Genomic DNA, 24,134 nt, shown 5'->3' on the forward strand with positions numbered 1-24,134 from the left:
CTCATTTTTGTTGTATACTTGTATATAGCTGAAATGACAATAAAAGATTTTGAACTTGAACTTGAAATAGTATGTCAAGACAAAGTGCCAAATGACCAATGAATAATTAATGTCTTCCTTACCAGTTTTGCATTCAAGGTCTCTGATACAGTTTTCATTTTAAAAAGCTTCCTATTTGATATATACTGATCTCAATGAGGTAAAGTTAGCAGATTCCTTGGAGATAAGTCATGATATCTATCAACTTTTCAGAAATAAACATATTGCCCTCAAAGAACAAATTGTATTCAACAACTTTACCTTTTTTGATTTCACAAGCGTTCGGCTTTCCATCTTGAGGTTCTTGATGTGGACTCAAGCAGCATGTGAACAAAACATAAAGAATGGCCATACAGAATTGCACTTAACTTTGTAGTGGGCATTCTGAACTTTCATAGTATGAATCACTACTCAAGAATCATGATATTCTGATTACCTTTGCTTTGGCGTCCCAAGGTTTCTCCTTGCCCACTACGTTTCTGGAGTTGGGCTCAAAGAGTATGTGAAGAGAAAATGACAAAGTATATTGTGTGCTATGCTGAATGGACATTTATGTTAAAACGCTGAAACTGCATATTTCATATTATTCAACAATGGCCATATGTTCCTCAAACATCTTACTTTATTCAGTGGTGCTGATGAAGTCCCAAAAACTTCAAAGAGCTGTCTGGTTGCCGTTTTCTGTATTAGAGGTAGACCCAAACCATATATGAAGAGAGACTAAGATCCTTTAAATTTGTGAAAATTCATAGCATTCATTTCCATTATTCATACACATATTTTTCATACATATTATATTGCAATTAATAACTTTCAGTACCTTTCTTTGGTCTTCACAGCCTCAGCTTTCTTAACACTGCACTGAGGTCCAAGAGGTGGACTCATACAGTATATGAAGAGAAAATGCCAAATGACCTTTCAGAATAGCACTTCCCATACACTAAATCATTGACAATATTTTTTTTATCAACTAATATTTAGTAAAGAACATTTATGTACATATCATGTTGTTATTGACTCTCTTTGATTAACTTTCTTCATCTTAAAAAGCTGCCTGTGTCCTCTAATCATGTACTAATCATGTTCAAATTCCAATTCAGATTCCAAAATCGGCAATTTTATACATGCTTAAACACAGTCACACACACACACACACACACACACACACACACACACACACACACACACACAAACATATCTATACACACACTCACACATTGTTTTGCATTGGACTAGTGCTTAAGTCAAACCTCACACAAATAAACTATGCACTCCTGTTGCAGTCTTGCACATTATCCTACTTGCTGCTAGAGTACTGTACTAAACCAGCACTGTACTCTGAACTGTTCTGGCTCCTATCGGTGACTGCTATGTTCAGTGTAGCATGTCACTGACTCATATGCACAACTCACTTTACATATTCCCAGTACTGTGTACTGCACTAAATAATTGCACTGTCTACTCATTTGGTATTTGTCCTGTTCTGTATTTATTATTGTTTATTTAATGACATTTTTGCACTATATTGGACTGTTTGCACTTGTGTAGCATGTTGTCTGTTACACTGTTGTTTTGTCTTGCACTATGGTCCTGGAGGAACATTGTCTCGTTTTTGTTGTGTACTTGTATATAGCTGAAATGACAATAAAAGATTTTGAACTTGAACTTGAAATAGTATGTCAAGACAAAGTGCCAAATGACCAATGGGTAATTAATGTCTTCCTTACCTAATTTGTATTCAAGGTCTCTGATACAGTTTTCATTTTTACAAGCTTCCTATTTGATATATACTGATCTCAATGAGGTAAAGTTAGCAGATTCCTTGGAGATAAGTCATGAAATCTATCAACTTTTCAGTAATGAACATATTGCCCTCAAAGAACAAATTGTATTCAACAACTTTACCTTTTTTGATTTCACAGGGCGTTCGGCTTTCCATCTTGAGGTTCTTGATGTGGACTCAAGCAGCATGTGAACAAAACATAAAGAATGGCCATACAGAATTGCACTTAACTTTGTAGTGGGCATTCTGAACTTTCATAGTATGAATCACTACTCAAGAATCATGATATTCTGATTACCTTTGCTTTGGCGTCCCAAGGTTTCTCCTTGCCCACTAAGTTTCTGGAGTTGGGCTCAAAGAGTATGTGAAGAGAAAATGACAAAGTATATTGTGTGCTATGCGGAATGGACATTTATGTTAAAACGCTGAAACTGCATATTTCATATTATTCAACAATGGCCATATGTTCCTCAAACATCTTACTTTATTCCGTGGTGCTGATGAAGTCCCAAAAACTTCAAAGAGCTGTCTGGTTGCCGTTTTCTGTATTAGAGTTAGACCCAAACCATATATGAAGAGAGACTAAGATACTTTAAATTTGTGAAAATTCATAGCAATCATTGCCATTATTCATAAACATATTTTTCATACATATTATATTGCAATTACTAACTTTCAGTACCTTTCTTTGCTGTTCACAGCCTCGGCTTTCTTAACACTGCACTGAGGTCCAAGAGGTGGACTCATACAGTATATGAAGAGAAAATGCCAAAGGAGCATTCAGAATAGCAGTAGCCATACTTTAAATCATTGACAATTTTTTTTTATCAACTAACATTTAGTAAAGAACATTAATGTACACATCATCTAGTTATTGACTCTCTTTGATTAACCTTCTTCATCTTAAAAAGCTGCCTGTGTCCTCTAATCATGTACTAATCATGTTCCAATTCAGATTCCAAAATCGGCAATTTTATACATGCTTATACACAGTCACACACACACACACACACACACACACACACACACACACACATACATATCTATACACACACTCACACATTGTTTTGCATTGGACTAGTGATGAAGTCAAACCTCACACAAATAAACTATGCACTCCTGTTGCAGTCTTGCACATTATCCTACTTGCTGCTAGAGTACTGTACTACTCTAAAATTGTACTCTGAACTCTTCTGGCTACTACCGGTGACTGCTATGTTCAGTGTAGCATGTCACTGACTACTATGCACAACTCACTTTACATATTCCCAGGACTGTGTCCTGCACTAAATAATTGCACTGTCTACTCATTTTGTATTTGTCCTGTTCTGTATTTATTATTGTTTATTTAATGACATTTTTGCACTATATTGGACTGTTTGCACTTGTGTAGCATGTTGTCTGTTGCACTGTTGTTTTGTGTTGCACCATGGTCCTGGAGGAACTTTGTCTCATTTTTGTTGTATACTTGTATATAGCTGAAATGACAATAAAAGATTTTGAACTTGAACTTGAAATACTATGTCAAGACAAAGTGCCAAATGACCAATGAATAATTAATGTCTTCCTTACCAGTTTTGCATTCAAGGTCTCTGATACAGTTTTCATTTTAAAAAGCTTCCTATTTGATATATACTGATCTCACTGAGGTAAAGTTAGCAGATTCCTTGGAGATAAGTCATGATATCTATCAACTTTTCAGAAATAAACATATTGCCCTCAAAGAACAAATTGTATTCAACAACTTTACCTTTTTTGATTTCACAAGCGTTCGGCTTTCCATCTTGAGGTTCTTGATGTGGACTCAAGCAGCATGTGAACAAAACATAAAGAATTGCCATACAGAATTGCACTTAACTTTGTAGTGGGCATTCTGAACTTTCATAGTATGAATCACTACTCAAGAATCATGATATTCTGATTACCTTTGCTTTGGCGTCCCAAGGTTTCTCCTTGCCCACTACGTTTCTGGAGTTGGGCTCAAAGAGTATGTGAAGAGAAAATGACAAAGTATATTGTGTGCTATGCTGAATGGACATTTATGTTAAAACGCTGAAACTGCATATTTCATATTATTCAACAATGGCCATATGTTCCTCAAACATCTTACTTTATTCAGTGGTGCTGATGAAGTCCCAAAAACTTCAAAGAGCTGTCTGGTTGCCGTTTTCTGTATTAGAGTTAGACCCAAACCATATATGAAGAGAGACTAAGATACTTTAAATTTGTGAAAATTCATAGCAATCATTGCCATTATTCATAAACATATTTTTCATACATATTATATTGCAATTACTAACTTTCAGTACCTTTCTTTGCTGTTCACAGCCTCGGCTTTCTTAACACTGCACTGAGGTCCAAGAGGTGGACTCATACAGTATATGAAGAGAAAATGCCAAAGGAGCATTCAGAATAGCAGTAGCCATACTTTAAATCATTGACAATTTTTTTTTATCAACTAACATTTAGTAAAGAACATTAATGTACACATCATCTAGTTATTGACTCTCTTTGATTAACCTTCTTCATCTTAAAAAGCTGCCTGTGTCCTCTAATCATGTACTAATCATGTTCCAATTCAGATTCCAAAATCGGCAATTTTATACATGCTTATACACAGTCACACACAGACACACACACAAACACACACACACACACACACACACACATAGATATCTATACACACACACACATTGTTTTGCATTGGACTAGTGCTGAAGTCAAACATCACACAAATAAACTATGCACTCCTCTTACAGTCTTGCACATTATCCTACTTGCTGCTAGAGTACTGTACTAATCTAAAATTGTACTCTGAACTTTTCTTGCTACTACCGGTGACTGCTATGTTCATTGTAGCATGTCACTGACTACTATGCACAACTCACTTTACATATTCCCAGGACTGTGTACTGCACTAAATACTTGCACTGTCTACTCATTTTGTATTTGTCCGGTTCTGTATTTATTATTTTTTATTTAATGACATTTTTGCACTCTATTGGACTGTTTGCACTTGTGTAGCATGTTGTCTGTTGCACTGTTGTTTTATGTTGCACCATGGTCCTGGAGGAACATTGTCTCATTTTTGTTGTGTATATGTGTATATATGAAATTACAATAAAAGATTTTGAACTTGAACTTGAAATAGTATGTCAAGACAAAGTGCCAAATGAGCAATGAATAATTAATGTCTTCCTTACCAGTTTTGCATTCAAGGTCTCTGATACAGTTTTCATTTTAAAAAGCTTCCTATTTGATATATACTGATCTCACAGAGGTAAAGTTAGCAGATTCCTTGGAGATAAGTCATGATATCTATCAACTTTTCAGAAATGAACATATTGCCCTCAAAGAACAAATTGTATTCAACAACTTTACCTTTTTTGATTTCACAAGCGTACGGCTTTCCATCTTGAGGTTCTTGATGTGGACTCAAGCAGCATGTGAACAAAACATAAAGAATGGCCATACAGAATTGCACTTAACTTTGTAGTGGGCATTCTGAACTTTCATAGTATGAATCACTACTCAAGAATCATGATATTCTGATTACCTTTGCTTTGGCGTCCCAAGGTTTCTCCTTGCCCACTACGTTTCTGGAGTTGGGCTCAAAGAGTATGTGAAGAGAAAATGACAAAGTATATTGTGTGCTATGCTGAATGGACATTTATGTTAAAACGCTGAAACTGCATATTTCATATTATTCAACAATGGCCATATGTTCCTCAAACATCTTACTTTATTCAGTGGTGCTGATGAAGTCCCAAAAACTTCAAAGAGCTGTCTGGTTGCCGTTTTCTGTATTAGAGTTAGACCCAAACCATATATGAAGAGAGACTAAGATACTTTAAATTTGTGAAAATTCATAGCAATCATTGCCATTATTCATAAACATATTTTTCATACATATTATATTGCAATTACTAACTTTCAGTACCTTTCTTTGCTGTTCACAGCCTCGGCTTTCTTAACACTGAACTGAGGTCCAAGAGGTGGACTCAAACAGTATATGAAGAGAAAATGCCAAAGGGGCATTCAGAATAGCAGTAGCCTTACTTTAAATCATTGACAATTTTTTTTTTATCAACTAACATTTAGTAAAGAACATTAATGTACACATCATGTAGTTATTGACTCTCTTTGATTAACCTTCTTCATCTTAAAAAGCTGCCTGTGTCCTCTAATCATGTACTAATCATGTTCCAATTCAGAATCCAAAATCGGCACTTTTATAAATGCTTATACACACACACACACACACACACACACACACAAACACACACACACACACACATACATAAATACAAATCTATAAACACACTCACACATTGTTTTGCATTGGACTAGTGCTGAAGTCAAACCTCACACAAATAAACTATGCACTCCTGTTGCAGTCTTGCACATTATCCTACTTGCTGCTAGAGTACTGTACTAAACCAGCACTGTACTCTGAACTGTTCTGGCTCCTATCGGTGAATGCTATGTTCATTGTAGCATGTCACTGACTCCTATGCACAACTCACTTTACATATTCCCAGTAATGTGTACTGCACTAAATAATTGCACTATCTACTCATTTTATATTTGTCCTGTTCTGTATTTATTATTGTATATTTAATGACATTTTTGCACTATATTGGACTGTTTGCACTTGTGTAGCATGTTGTCTGTTGCACTGTTGTTTTGTGTTGCACCATGGTCCTGGAGGAACATTGTCTCGTTTTTGTTGTGTACTTGTATATAGCTGAAATGACAATAAAAGATTTTGAACTTGAACTTGAAATAGTATGTCAAGACAAAGTGCCAAATGACCAATGGGTAATTAATGTCTTCCTTACCTATTTTGTATTCAAGGTCTCTGATACAGTTTTCATTTTTACAAGCTTCCTATTTGATATATACTGATCTCACTGAGGTAAAGTTAGCAGATTCCTTGGAGATAAGTCATGAAATCTGTCAACTTTTCAGCAAGGAACATATTGTCCTCAAATAACAAATTGTATTCAACAAATTTACCTTTTTTGATTCTACAAGCGTTCGGCTTTCCATCTTGAGGTTCTTGATGTGGACTCAAGCAGCATGTGAACAAAACATAAAGAATGGCCATACAGAATTGCACTTAACTTTGTAGTGGACATTCTGAACTTTCATAGTATGAATAACTATTCAAGAATCATGATATTCTGATTACCTTTGCTTTGGCGTCCCAAGGTTTCTCCTTGCCCACTACATTTCTGGAGTTGGGCTCAAAGAGTATGTGAAGAGAAAATGACAAAGTATATTGTGTGCTATGCTGAATGGACATTTATGTTAAAACGCTGAAACTGCATATTTCATATTATTCAACAATGGCCATATGTTCCTCAAACATCTTTCTTTATTCAGTGGTGCTGATGAAGTCCTAAAAACTTCAAAGAGCTGTCTGGTTGCTCTTTTCTGTATTAGAGGTAGACCCAAACCATATATGAAGAGAGACTGAGATCCTTTAAATTTGTGAAAATTCATAGCATTCATTGCCATTATTCATAAACATATTTTTCATACATATTATATTGCAATTAATAACTTTCAGTACCTTTCTTGGGTCTTCACAGCATCCGCATTCTTAACACTGCACTGAGGTCCAAGAGGTGGACTCATACAGTATATGAAGAGAAAATGCCAAATTACCATTCAGAATATCACTTCCCATACACTAAATCATTGGCAATTTTTTTTTATCAACTAACATTTAGTAAAGAACATTTATGTACATATCATGTTGTTATTGACTCTCTTTGATTAACTTTCTTTATCTTAAAAAGCTGCCTGTGTCCTCTAATCATGTACTAATCATGTTCCAATTCAGAATCCAAAATCGGCACTTTTATAAATGCTTACACACACACACACACACACACACACACACACACACATACATAAATACAAATATATAAACACACTCACACATTCTTTTGCATTGGACTAGTGCTGAAGTCAAACCTCACACAAATAAACTATGCACTCCTGTTGCAGTCTTGCACATTATCCTACTTGCTGCTAGAGTACTGTACTAAACCAGCACTGTACTCTGAACTGTTCTGGCTCCTATCGGTGACTGCTATGTTCAGTGTAGCATGTCACTGACTGCTATGCACAACTCACTTTACATATTCCCAGTACTGTGTACTGCACTAAATAATTGCACTGTCTACTCATTTTATATTTGTCCTGTTCTGTATTTATTATTGTATATTTAATGACATTTTTGCACTATATTGGAATGTTTGCACTTGTGTAGCATGTTGTCTGTTGCACTGTTGTTTTGTGTTGCACCATGGTCCTGGAGGAACATTGTCTCATTTTTGTTGTGTACTTGTATATAGCTGAAATGACAATAAAAGATTTTGAACTTGAACTTGAAATAGTATGTCAAGACAAAGTGCCAAATGACCAATGGGTAATTAATGTCTTCCTTACCTATTTTGTATTCAAGGTCTCTGATACAGTTTTCATTTTTCTCACTGAGGTAAAGTTAGAAGATTCCTTGGAGATAAGTCATGAAATCTATCAACTTTTCAGTAATGAACATATTGCCCTCAAATAACAAATTGTATTCAGCACCTTTACCTTTTTTGATTTCACAAGCGTTCGGCTTTCCATCTTGAGGTTCTTGATGTGGACTCAAGCAGCATGTGAACAAAACATAAATAATGGCCATACAGAATTGCACATAACTTTGTAGTGGGCATTCTGAACTTTCATAGTATGAATCACTACTCAAGAATCATGATATTCTGATTACCTTTGCTTTGGCGTCCCAAGGTTTCTCCTTGCCCACTACGTTTCTGGAGTTGGGCTCAAAGAGTATGTGAAGAGAAAATGACAAAGTATATTGTGTGCTATGCTGAATGGACATTTATGTTAAAAAGCTGAAACTGCATATTTCCTATTATTCAACAATGGCCATATGTTCCTCAAACATCTTACTTTATTCAGTGGTGTTGATGAAGTCCTAAAACCTTCAAAGAGCTGTCTGGTTGCTGTTTTCTGTATTAGAGGTAGAACCAAACCTTATATGAAGAGAGACTAAAATCCTTTAAGTTTGTGAAAATTCATAGCATTCATTGCCATTATTCATAAACATATTTTTCATACATATTATATTGCAATTAATAACTTTCAGTACCTTTCTTTGGTCTTCACAGCCTCGGCTTTCTTAACACTGCACTGAGGTCCAAGAGGTGGACTCATACAGTATATGAAGAGAAAATGCCAAATGACCATTCAGAATAGCACTTCCCATACACTAAATCATTGACAATTTTTTTTATCAACTAACATTTAGTAAAGAACATTTATGTACATATCATGTTGTTATTGACTCTCTTTGATTAACTTTCTTCATATTAAAAAGCTGCCTGTGTCCTCTAATCATGTACTAATCATGTTTCAATTCAGAATCCAAAATCGGCACTTTTATAAATGCTTATACACACACACACACACACACACACACACACACAAACACACACACACACACACATACATAAATACAAATCTATAAACACACTCACACATTGTTTTGCATTGGACTAGTGCTGAAGTCAAACCTCACACAAATAAACTATGCACTCCTGTTGCAGTCTTGCACATTATCCTACTTGCTGCTAGAGTACTGTACTAAACCAGCACTGTACTCTGAACTGTTCTGGCTCCTATCGGTGAATGCTATGTTCATTGTAGCATGTCACTGACTCCTATGCACAACTCACTTTACATATTCCCAGTAATGTGTACTGCACTAAATAATTGCACTATCTACTCATTTTATATTTGTCCTGTTCTGTATTTATTATTGTATATTTAATGACATTTTTGCACTATATTGGACTGTTTGCACTTGTGTAGCATGTTGTCTGTTGCACTGTTGTTTTGTGTTGCACCATGGTCCTGGAGGAACATTGTCTCGTTTTTGTTGTGTACTTGTATATAGCTGAAATGACAATAAAAGATTTTGAACTTGAACTTGAAATAGTATGTCAAAACAAAGTGCCAAATGACCAATGGGTAATTAATGTCTTCCTTACCTATTTTGTATTCAAGGTCTCTGATACAGTTTTCATTTTTACAAGCTTCCTATTTGATATATACTGATCTCACTGAGGTAAAGTTAGCAGATTCTTTGGAGATAAGTCATGAAATCTGTCAACTTTTCAGCAAGGAACATATTGTCCTCAAATAACAAATTGTATTCAACAAATTTACCTTTTTTGATTTCACAAGCGTTCGGCTTTCCATCTTGAGGTTCTTGATGTGGACTCAAGCAGCATGTGAACAAAACATAAAGAATGGCCATACAGAATTGCACTTAACTTTGTAGTGGACATTCTGAACTTTCATAGTATGAATAACTACTCAAGAATCATGATATTCTGATTACCTTTGCTTTGGCGTCCCAAGGTTTCTCCTTGCCCACTACGTTTCTGGAGTTGGGCTCAAAGAGTATGTGAAGAGAAAATGACAAAGTATATTGTGTGCTATGCTGAATGGACATTTATGTTAAAACGCTGAAACTGCATATTTCATATTATTCAACAATGGCCATATGTTCCTCAAACATCTTACTTTATTCAGTGGTGCTGATGAAGTCCTAAAAACTTCAAAGAGCTGTCTGGTTGCTCTTTTCTGTATTAGAGGTAGACCCAAACCATATATGAAGAGAGACTGAGATCCTTTAAATTTGTGAAAATTCATAGCATTCATTGTCATTATTCACAAACATATTTTTCATACATATTATATTGCAATTAATAACTTTCAGTACCTTTCTTGGGTCTTCACAGCATCCGCATTCTTAACACTGCACTGAGGTCCAAGAGGTGGACTCATACAGTATATGAAGAGAAAATGCCAAATGACCATTCAGAATATCACTTCCCATACACTAAATCATTGGCAATTTTTTTTTATCAACTAACATTTAGTAAAGAACATTTATGTACATATCATGTTGTTATTGACTCTCTTTGATTAACTTTCTTTATCTTAAAAAGCTGCCTGTGTCCTCTAATCATGTACTAATCATGTTCCAATTCAGAATCCAAAATTGGCACTTTTATAAATGCTTATACACAGTCACTCTCACACACACACACACACACACACACACACACACACACATACATAAATACAAATCTATAAACACACTCACACATTGTTTTGCATTGGACTAGTGCTGAAGTCAAACCTCACACAAATAAACTATGCACTCCTGTTGCAGTCTTGCACATTATCCTACTTGCTGCTAGAGTACTGTACTAAACCAGCACTGTACTCTGAACTGTTCTGGCTCCTATCGGTGAATGCTATGTTCATTGTAGCATGTCACTGACTCCTATGCACAACTCACTTTACATATTCCCAGTACTGTGTACTGCACTAAATAATTGCACTGTCTACTCATTTTATATTTGTCCTGTTCTGTATTTATTATTGTATATTTAATGATATTTTTGCACTATATTGGACTGTTTGCACTTGTGTAGCATGTTGTCTGTTGCACTGTTGTTTTGTGTTGCACCATGGTCCTGGAGGAACATTGTCTCGTTTTTGTTGTGTACTTGTATATAGCTGAAATGACAATAAAAGATTTTGAACTTGAACTTGAAATAGTATGTCAAGACAAAGTGCCAAATGACCAATGGGTAATTAATGTCTTCCTTACCTATTTTGTATTCAAGGTCTCTGATACAGTTTTCATTTTTACAAGCTTCCTATTTGATATATACTGATCTCACTGAGGTAAAGTTAGCAGATTCCTTGGAGATAAGTCATGAAATCTATCAACTTTTCAGCAAGGAACATATTGTCCTCAAATAACAAATTGTATTCAACAAATTTACCTTTTTTGATTTCACAAGCGTTCGGCTTTCCATCTTGAGGTTCTTGATGTGGACTCAAGCAGCATGTGAACAAAACATAAAGAATAGCCATACAGAATTGCACTTAACTTTGTAGTGGACATTCTGAACTTTCATAGTATGAATCACTACTCAAGAATCATGATATTCTGATTACCTTTGCTTTGGCGTCCCAAGGTTTCTCCTTGCCCACTACGTTTCTGGAGTTGGGCTCAAAGAGTATGTGAAGAGAAAATGACAAAGTATATTGTGTGCTATGCTGAATGGACATTTATGTTAAAAAGCTGAAACTGCATATTTCCTATTATTCAACAATGGCCATATGTTCCTCAAACATCTTACTTTATTCAGTGGTGTTGATGAAGTCCTAAAACCTTCAAAGAGCTGTCTGGTTGCTGTTTTCTGTATTAGAGGTAGAACCAAACCTTATATGAAGAGAGACTAAGATCCTTTAAATTTGTGAAAATTCATAGCATTCATTGCCATTATTCATAAACATATTTTTCATACATATTATATTGCAATTAATAACTTTCAGTACCTTTCTTTGTTGTTCACAGCCTCGGCTTTCTTAACACTGCACTGAGGTCCAAGAGGTGGACTCATACAGTATATGAAGAGAAAATGCCAAATGACCATTCAGAATAGCACTTCCCATACACTAAATCATTGACAATTTTTTTTATCAACTAACATTTAGTAAAGAACATTTATGTACATATAATGTTGTTATTGACTCTCTTTGATTAACCTTCTTCATATTAAAAAGCTGCCTGTGTCCTCTAATCATGTACTAATCATGTTCAAATTCCAATTCAGATTCCAAAATCGGCAATTTTATACATGCTTATACACAGTCACACACACACACACACACACATACATATCTATACACACACTCACACATTGTTTTGCATTGGACTAGTGCTTAAGTCAAACCTCACACAAATAAACTATGCACTCCTGTTGCAGTCTTGCACATTATCCTACTTGCTGCTAGAGTACTGTACTAAACCAGCACTGTACTCTGAACTGTTCTGGCTACTACCGGTGACTGCTATGTTCATTGTAGCATGTCACTGACTACTGTGCACAACTCACTTTACATATTCCCAGGACTGTGTACTGCACTAAATACTTGCACTGTCTACTCATTTTGTATTTGTCCTGTTCTGTATTTATTATTGTTTATTTAATGACATTTTTGCACTATATTGGACTGTTTGCACTTGTGTAGCATGTTGTCTGTTGCACTGTTGTTTTGTGTTGCACCATGGCCCTGGAGGAACATTGTCTCATTTTTATTGTGTATATGTATATAGCTGAAATTACAATAAAAGATTTTGAACTTGAACTTGAAATAGTATGTCAAGACAAAGTGCCAAATGAGCAATGAATAATTAATATCTTCCTTAGCAGTTTTGCATTCAAGGTCTCTGATACAGTTTTCATTTTAAAAAGCTTCCTATTTGATATATACTGATCTCACTGAGGTAAAGTTAGCAGATTCCTTGGAGATAAGTCATGATATCTATCAAATTTTCAGAAATGAACATATTGCCCTCAAAGAACAAATTGTATTCAACAACTTTACCTTTTTTGATTTCACAAGCGTTCGGCTTTCCATCTTGAGGTTCTTGATGTGGACTCAAGCAGCATGTGAACAAAACATAAAGAATGGCCATACAGAATTGCACTTAACTTTGTAGTGGGCATTCTGAACTTTCATAGTATGAATAACTACTCAAGAATCATGATATTCTGATTACCTTTGCTTTGGCGTCCCAAGGTTTCTCCTTGCCCACTACGTTTCTGGAGTTGGGCTCAAAGAGTATGTGAAGAGAAAATGACAAAGTATATTGTGTGCTATGCTGAATGGACATTTATGTTAAAACGCTGAAACTGCATATTTCATATTATTCAACAATGGCCATATGTTCTCAAACATCTTACTTTATTCAGTGGTGCTGATGAAGTCCCAAAAACTTCAAAGAGCTGTCTGGTTGCCGTTTTCTGTATTAGAGGTAGACCCAAACCATATATGAAGAGAGACTAAGATCCTTTAAATTTGTGAAAATTCATAGCATTCATTTCCATTATTCATACACATATTTTTCATACATATTATATTGCAATTAATAACTTTCAGTACCTTTCTTTGGTCTTCGCAGCCTCAGCTTTCTTAACACTGCACTGAGGTCCAAGAGGTGGACTCATACAGTATATGAAGAGAAAATGCCAAATGACCTTTCAGAATAGCACTTCCCATACACTAAATCATTGACAATATTTTTTTATCAACTAACATTTAGTAAAGAACATTTATGTACATATCATGTTGTTATTGACTCTCTTTGATTAACTTTCTTCATCTTAAAAAGCTGCCTGTGTCCTCTAATCATGTACTAATCATGTTCCAATTCAGATTCCAAAATCGGAAATTTTATACATGCTTATACACAGTCACACACAGACACACACACACACACACACACACACACAGACACACACACACACACACACACACACACACACACACATAGATATCTATACACACACACACATTGTTTTGCATCGGACTAGTGCTGAAGTCAAACCTCACACAAATAAACTATGCACTCCTGTTGAAGTCTTGCACATTATCCTACTTGCTGCTAGAGTACTGTACTAAACCAGCACTGTACTCTGATCTGTTCTGGCTCCTATCGGTGACTGCTATGTTCAGTGTAGCATGTCACTGACTCCTATGCACAACTCACTTTACATATTCCCAGTACTGTGTACTGCACTAAATAATTGCACTGTCTACTCATTTTGTATTTGTCCCGTTCTGTATTTATTATTGTTTATTTAATGACATTTTTGCACTATATTGGACTGTTTGCACTTGTGTAGCATGTTGTCTGTTACACTGTTGTTTTGTGTTGCACTATGGTCCTGGAGGAACATTGTCTCGTTTTTGTTGTGTACTTGTATATAGCTGAAATGACAATAAAAGATTTTGAACTTGAACTTGAAATAGTATGTCAAGACAAAGTGCCAAATGACCAATGGGTAATTAATGTCTTCCTTACGTAATTTGTATTCAAGGTCTCTGATACAGTTTTCATTTTTACAAGCTTCCTATTTGATATATACTGATCTCAATGAGGTAAAGTTAGCAGATTCCTTGGAGATAAGTCATGAAATCTATCAACTTTTCAGTAATGAACATATTGCCCTCAAAGAACAAATTGTATTCAACAACTTTACCTTTTTTGATTTCACAGGGCGTTCGGCTTTCCATCTTGAGGTTCTTGATGTGGACTCATTCAGCATGTGAACAAAACATAAAGAATGGCCATACAGAATTGCACTTAACTTTGTAGTGGGCATTCTGAACTTTCATAGTATGAATCACTACTCAAGAATCATGATATTCTGATTACCTTTGCTTTGGCGTCCCAAGGTTTCTCCTTGCCCACTAAGTTTCTGGAGTTGGGCTCAAAGAGTATGTGAAGAGAAAATGACAAAGTATATTGTGTGCTATTCCGAATGGACATTTATGTTAAAACGCTGAAACTGCATATTTCATATTATTCAACAATGGCCATATGTTCCTCAAACATCTTACTTTATTCAGTGGTGTTGATGAAGACCTAAAAACTTCAAAGAGCTGTCTGGTTGCTGTTTTCTGTATTAGAGGTAGACCCAAACCATATATGAAGAGAGACTAAGATCCTTTAAATTTGTGAAAATTCATAGCATTCATTGCCATTATTCAAAAACATATTTTTCATACATATTATTTTGCAATTAATAACTTTCAGTACCTTTCTTTGGTCTTCACAGCCTCGGTTTTGTTAACACAGCACTGAGGTCCAAGAGGTGGACTCATACAGTATATGAAGAGAAAATGCCAAATGACCATTCAGAATAGCACTTCCCATACACTAAATCATTGACAATTTTTTTTTATCAACTAACATTTAGTAAAGAACATTTATGTACATATCATGTTGTTATTGACTCTCTTTGATTAACTTTCTTCATCTTAAAAAGCTGCCTGTGTCCTCTAATCATGTACTAATCATGTTCAAATTCCAATTCAGATTCCAAAATCGGCAATTTTATACATGCTTATACACAGTCACACACACACACACACACACACACACACACACACACACACAAACATATCTATACACACACTCACACATTGTTTTGCATTGGACTAGTGCTTAAGTCAAACCTCACACAAATAAACTATGCACTCCTGTTGCAGTCTTGCACATTATCCTACTTGCTGCTAGAGTACTGTTCTAAACCAGCACTGTACTCTGAACTGTTCTGGCTCCTATCGGTGACTGCTATGTTCAGTGTAGCATGTCACTGACTCATATGCACAACTCACTTTACATATTCCCAGTACTGTGTACTGCACTAAATAATTGCACTGTCTACTCATTTGGTATTTGTCCTGTTCTGTATTTATTATTGTTTATTTAATGACATTTTTGCACTATATTGGACTGTTTGCACTTGTGTAGCATGTTGTCTGTTACACTGTTGTTTTGTCTTGCACTATGGTCCTGGAGGAACATTGTCTCGTTTATGTTGTGTACTTGTATATAGCTGAAATGACAATAAAAGATTTTGAACTTGAACTTGAAATAGTATGTCAAGACAAAGTGCCAAATGACCAATGGGTAATTAATGTCTTCCTTACCTAATTTGTATTCAAGGTCTCTGATACAGTTTTCATTTTTACAAGCTTCCTATTTGATATATACTGATCTCAATGAGGTAAAGTTAGCAGATTCCTTGGAGATAAGTCATGAAATCTATCAACTTTTCAGTAATGAACATATTGCCCTCAAAGAACAAATTGTATTCAACAACTTTACCTTTTTTGATTTCACAGGGCGTTCGGCTTTCCATCTTGAGGTTCTTGATGTGGACTCAAGCAGCATGTGAACAAAACATAAAGAATGGCCATACAGAATTGCACTTAACTTTGTAGTGGGCATTCTGAACTTTCATAGTATGAATCACTACTCAAGAATCATGATATTCTGATTACCTTTGCTTTGGCGTCCCAAGGTTTCTCCTTGCCCACTACGTTTCTGGAGTTGGGCTCAAAGAGTATGTGAAGAGAAAATGACAAAGTATATTGTGTGCTATGCTGAATGGACATTTATGTTAAAACGCTGAAACTGCATATTTCATATTATTCAACAATGGCCATATGTTCCTCAAACATCTTACTTTATTCCGTGGTGCTGATGAAGTCCCAAAAACTTCAAAGAGCTGTCTGGTTGCCGTTTTCTGTATTAGAGTTAGACCCAAACCATATATGAAGAGAGACTAAGATACTTTAAATTTGTGAAAATTCATAGCAATCATTGCCATTATTCATAAACATATTTTTCATACATATTATATTGCAATTACTAACTTTCAGTACCTTTCTTTGCTGTTCACAGCCTCGGCTTTCTTAACACTGCACTGAGGTCCAAGAGGTGGACTCATACAGTATATGAAGAGAAAATGCCAAAGGAGCATTCAGAATAGCAGTAGCCATACTTTAAATCATTGACAATTTTTTTTTATCAACTAACATTTAGTAAAGAACATTAATGTACACATCATCTAGTTATTGACTCTCTTTGATTAACCTTCTTCATCTTAAAAAGCTGCCTGTGTCCTCTAATCATGTACTAATCATGTTCCAATTCAGATTCCAAAATCGGCAATTTTATACATGCTTATACACAGTCACACACACACACACACACACACACACACACACACATACATATCTATACACGCACTCACACATTGTTTTGCATTGGACTAGTGCTGAAGTCAAACCTCACACAAATAAACTATGCACTCCTGTTGCAGTCTTGCACATTATCCTACTTGCTGCTAGAGTACTGTACTAATCTAAAATTGTACTCTGAACTCTTCTGGCTACTACCGGTGACTGCTATGTTCAGTGTAGCATGTCACTGACTACTATGCACAACTCACTTTACATATTCCCAGGACTGTGTCCTGCACTAAATAATTGCACTGTCTACTCATTTTGTATTTGTCCTGTTCTGTATTTATTATTGTTTATTTAATGACATTTTTGCACTATATTGGACTGTTTGCACTTGTGTAGCATGTTGTCTGTTGCACTGTTGTTTTGTGTTGCACCATGGTCCTGGAGGAACTTTGTCTCATTTTTGTTGTATACTTGTATATAGCTGAAATGACAATAAAAGATTTTGAACTTGAACTTGAAATACTATGTCAAGACAAAGTGCCAAATGACCAATGAATAATTAATGTCTTCCTTACCAGTTTTGCATTCAAGGTCTCTGATACAGTTTTCATTTTAAAAAGCTTCCTATTTGATATATACTGATCTCACTGAGGTAAAGTTAGCAGATTCCTTGGAGATAAGTCATGATATCTATCAACTTTTCAGAAATAAACATATTGCCCTCAAAGAACAAATTGTATTCAACAACTTTACCTTTTTTGATTTCACAAGCGTTCGGCTTTCCATCTTGAGGTTCTTGATGTGGACTCAAGCAGCATGTGAACAAAACATAAAGAATTGCCATACAGAATTGCACTTAACTTTGTAGTGGGCATTCTGAACTTTCATAGTATGAATCACTACTCAAGAATCATGATATTCTGATTACCTTTGCTTTGGCGTCCCAAGGTTTCTCCTTGCCCACTACGTTTCTGGAGTTGGGCTCAAAGAGTATGTGAAGAGAAAATGACAAAGTATATTGTGTGCTATGCTGAATGGACATTTATGTTAAAACGCTGAAACTGCATATTTCATATTATTCAACAATGGCCATATGTTCCTCAAACATCTTACTTTATTCAGTGGTGCTGATGAAGTCCCAAAAACTTCAAAGAGCTGTCTGGTTGCCGTTTTCTGTATTAGAGTTAGACCCAAACCATATATGAAGAGAGACTAACATACTTTAAATTTGTGAAAATTCATAGCAATCATTGCCATTATTCATAAACATATTTTTCATACATATTATATTGCAATCACTAACTTTCAGTACCTTTCTTTGCTGTTCACAGCCTCGGCTTTCTTAACACTGCACTGAGGTCCAAGAGGTGGACTCATACAGTATATGAAGAGAAAATGCCAAAGGAGCATTCAGAATAGCAGTAGCCATACTTTAAATCATTGACAATTTTTTTTTATCAACTAACATTTAGTAAAGAACATTAATGTACACATCATCTAGTTATTGATTCTCTTTGATTAACCTTCTTCATCTTAAAAAGCTGCCTGTGTCCTCTAATCATGTACTAATCATGTTCCAATTCAGATTCCAAAATCGGCAATTTTATACATGCTTATACACAGTCACACACAGACACACACACAAACACACACACACACATAGATATCTATACACACACACACATTGTTTTGCATTGGACTAGTGCTGAAGTCAAACATCACACAAATAAACTATGCACTCCTCTTACAGTCTTGCACATTATCCTACTTGCTGCTAGAGTACTGTACTAATCTAAAATTGTACTCTGAACTTTTCTTGCTACTACCGGTGACTGCTATGTTCATTGTAGCATGTCACTGACTACTATGCACAACTCACTTTACATATTCCCAGGACTGTGTACTGCACTAAATACTTGCACTGTCTACTCATTTTGTATTTGTCCGGTTCTGTATTTATTATTTTTTATTTAATGACATTTTTGCACTCTATTGGACTGTTTGCACTTGTGTAGCATGTTGTCTGTTGCACTGTTGTTTTATGTTGCACCATGGTCCTGGAGGAACATTGTCTAATTTTTGTTGTGTATATGTATATATCTGAAATTACAATAAAATATTTTGAACTTGAACTTGAAATAGTATGTCAAGACAAAGTGCCAAATGAGCAATGAATAATTAATGTCTTCCTTACCAGTTTTGCATTCAAGGTCTCTGATACAGTTTTCATTTTAAAAAGCTTCCTATTTGATATATACTGATCTCACAGAGGTAAAGTTAGCAGATTCCTTGGAGATAAGTCATGATATCTATCAACTTTTCAGAAATGAACATATTTCCCTCAAAGAACAAATTGTATTCAACAACTTTACCTTTTTTGATTTCACAAGCGTACGGCTTTCCATCTTGAGGTTATTGATGTGGACTCAAGCAGCATGTGAACAAAACATAAAGAATGGCCATACAGAATTGCACTTAACTTTGTAGTGGGCATTCTGAACTTTCATAGTATGAATCACTACTCAAGAATCATGATATTCTGATTACCTTTGCTTTGGCGTCCCAAGGTTTCTCCTTGCCCACTACGTTTCTGGAGTTGGGCTCAAAGAGTATGTGAAGAGAAAATGACAAAGTATATTGTGTGCTATGCTGAATGGACATTTATGTTAAAACGCTGAAACTGCATATTTCATATTATTCAACAATGGCCATATGTTCCTCAAACATCTTACTTTATTCAGTGGTGCTGATGAAGTCCCAAAAACTTCAAAGAGCTGTCTGGTTGCCGTTTTCTGTATTAGAGTTAGACCCAAACCATATATGAAGAGAGACTAAGATACTTTAAATTTGTGAAAATTCATAGCAATCATTGCCATTATTCATAAACATATTTTTCATACATATTATATTGCAATTACTAACTTTCAGTACCTTTCTTTGCTGTTCACAGCCTCGGCTTTCTTAACACTGAACTGAGGTCCAAGAGGTGGACTCAAACAGTATATGAAGAGAAAATGCCAAAGGGGCATTCAGAATAGCAGTAGCCTTACTTTAAATCATTGACAATTTTTTTTTTATCAACTAACATTTAGTAAAGAACATTAATGTACACATCATGTAGTTATTGACTCTCTTTGATTAACCTTCTTCATCTTAAAAAGCTGCCTGTGTCCTCTCATCATGTACTAATCATGTTCCAATTCAGATTCCAAAATTGGCAATTTTATACATGCTCATACACAGTCACACACACACACACACACACACACACATACATATCTATACACACACTCACACATTGTTTTGCATTGGACTAGTGCTTAAGTCAAACCTCACACAAATAAACTATGCACTCCTGTTGCAGTCTTGCACATTATCCTACTTGCTGCTAGAGTACTGTACTAAACCAGCACTGTACTCTGAACTGTTCTGGCTCCTATCGGTGACTGCTATGTTCAGTGTAGCATGTCACTGACTCCTATGCACAACTCACTTTACATATTCCCAGTACTGTGTACTGCACTAAATAATTGCACTGTCTACTCATTTTGTATTTGTCCCGTTCTGTATTTATTATTGTTTATTTAATGACATTTTTGCACTATATTGGACTGTTTGCACTTGTGTAGCATGTTGTCTGTTACACTGTTGTTTTGTGTTGCACTATGGTCCTGGAGGAACATTGTCTCGTTTTTGTTGTGTACTTGTATATAGCTGAAATGACAATAAAAGATTTTGAACTTGAACTTGAAATAGTATGTCAAGACAAAGTGCCAAATGACCAATGGGTAATTAATGTCTTCCATACCTAATTTGTATTCAAGGTCTCTGATACAGTTTTCATTTTTACAAGCTTCCTATTTGATATATACTGATCTCAATGAGGTAAAGTTAGCAGATTCCTTGGAGATAAGTCATGAAATCTATCAACTTTTCAGTAATGAACATATTGCCCTCAAAGAACAAATTGTATTCAACAACTTTACCTTTTTTGATTTCACAGGGCGTTCGGCTTTCCATCTTGAGGTTCTTGTTGTGGACTCAAGCAGCATGTGAACAAAACATAAAGAATGGCCATACAGAATTGCACTTAACTTTGTAGTGGGCATTCTGATCTTTCAAAGTATGAATCACTACTCAAGAATCATGATATTCTGATTACCTTTGCTTTGGCGTCCCAAGGTTTTTCCTTGCCCATTACGTTTCTGGAGTTGGGCTCAAAGAGTATGTGAAGAGAAAATGACAAAGTATATTGTGTGCTATGCTGAATGGACATTTATGTTAAAACGCTGAAACTGCATATTTCATATTATTCAACAATGGCCATATGTTGCTCAAACATCTTACTTTATTCAATGGTGCTGATGAAGTCCTAAAAACTTCAAAGAGCTGTCTGGTTGCTGTTTTCTGTATTAGAGGTAGACCCAAACCATATATGAAGAGACACTAAGATACTTTAAATCTGTGAAAATTCATGGCATTCATTGCCATTATTCATAAACATATTTTTCATACATATTATATTGCAATTAATAACTTTCAGTACCTTTCTTTGCTCTTCACAGCCTCAGCTTTCTTAACACTGCACGGAGGTCCAAGAGGTGGACTCGTACAGTATATGAAGAGAAAATGCCAAAGGAGCATTCAGAATAGCACTTGCCATACTTTAAATCGTTGACATTTTTTTTTATCAACTAACATTTAGTAAAGAACATTTATGTACACATCATGCAGCTGTTGACTCTCTTTGATTAACCTTCTTCATCTTAAAAAGCTGCCTGTGTCCTCTAATCATGTACTAATCATGTTCCAATTCCAATTCAGATTCCAAAATCGGCAATTTTATACATGCTTATACACAGTCTCACACACACACACACACACACACACACACACACACACACACACACACACACACACACATATCTATACACACACTCACACATTGTTTTGCATTGGACAAGTGCTGAAGTCAAACCTCACACAAATAAACTATGCACTCCTGTTGCAGTCTTGCACATTATCCGACTTGCTGCTAGAGTACTGTACTAATCTAAAATTGTACTCTGAACTCTTCTGGCTACTACCGGTGACTGCTATGTTCAGTGTAGCATGTCACTGACTACTATGCACAACTCACTATACATATTCCCAGGACTGTGTTCTGCACTAAATAATTGCACTGTCTACTCATTTTGTATTTGTCCTGTTCTGTATTTATTATTTTTTATTTAATGACATTTTTGCACTATATTGGACTGTTTGCACTTGTGTAGCATGTTGTCTGTTGCACTGTTGTTTTGTGTTGCACCATGGTCCTGGAGGAACATTGTCTCATTTTTGTTGTGTACTTGTATATAGCTGAAATGATAATAAAAAATTTTGAACTTGAACTTGAAATACTATGTCAAGACAAAGTGCCAAATGACCAATGAATAATTAATGTCTTCCTTACCAGTTTTGCATTCAAGGTCTCTGATACAGTTTTCATTTTAAAAAGCTTCCTATTTGATATATACTGATCTCACTGAGGTAAAGTTAGCAGATTCCTTGGAGATAAGTCATGATATCTATCAACTTTTCAGAAATAAACATATTGCCCTCAAAGAACAAATTGTATTCAACAACTTTACCTTTTTTGATTTCACAAGCGTTCGGCTTTCCATCTTGAGGTTCTTGATGTGGACTCAAGCAGCATGTGAACAAAACATAAAGAATGGCCATATAGAATTGCACTTAACTTTGTAGTGGGCATTCTGAACTTTCATAGTATGAATCACTACTCAAGAATCATGATATTCTGATTACCTTTGCTTTGGCGTCCCAAGGTTTCTCCTTGCCCACTACGTTTCTGGAGTTGGGCTCAAAGAGTATGTGAAGAGAAAATGACAAAGTATATTGTGTGCTATGCTGAATGGACAATTATGTTAAAACGCTGAAACTGCATATTTCATATTATTCAACAATGGCCATATGTTCCTCAAACATCTTACTTTATTCAGTGGTGCTGATGAAGTCCCAAAAACTTCAAAGAGCTGTCTGGTTGCCGTTTTCTGTATTAGAGTTAGACCCAAACCATATATGAAGAGAGACTAAGATACTTTAAATTTGTGAAAATTCATAGCAATCATTGCCATTATTCATAAACATATTTTTCATACATATTATATTGCAATTACTAACTTTCAGTACCTTTCTTTGCTGTTCACAGCCTCGGCTTTCTTAACACTGCACTGAGGTCCAAGAGGTGGACTCATACAGTATATGAAGAGAAAATGCCAAAGGAGCATTCAGAATAGCAGTAGCCATACTTTAAATCATTGACAATTTTTTTTTTATCAACTAACATTTAGTAAAGAACATTAATGTACACATCATGTAGTTATTGACTCTCTTTGATTAACCTTCTTCATCTTAAAAAGCTGCCTGTGTCCTCTAATCATGTACTAATCATGTTCCAATTCAGATTCCAAAATTGGCAATTTTATACATGCTCATACACAGTCACACACACACACACACACACACACACACACACACACACATCTATACACACACTCACACATTGTTTTGCATTGGACAAGTGCTTAAGTCAAACCTCACACAAATAAACTATGCACTCCTGTTGCAGTCTTGCACATTATCCTACTTG

Source organism: Electrophorus electricus, chromosome 6 (assembly GCF_041902795.1).
Source record: "Electrophorus electricus isolate QZ-2024a chromosome 6, ASM4190279v1, whole genome shotgun sequence".
Taxonomy (NCBI): Eukaryota; Metazoa; Chordata; class Actinopteri; order Gymnotiformes; family Gymnotidae; genus Electrophorus; species Electrophorus electricus.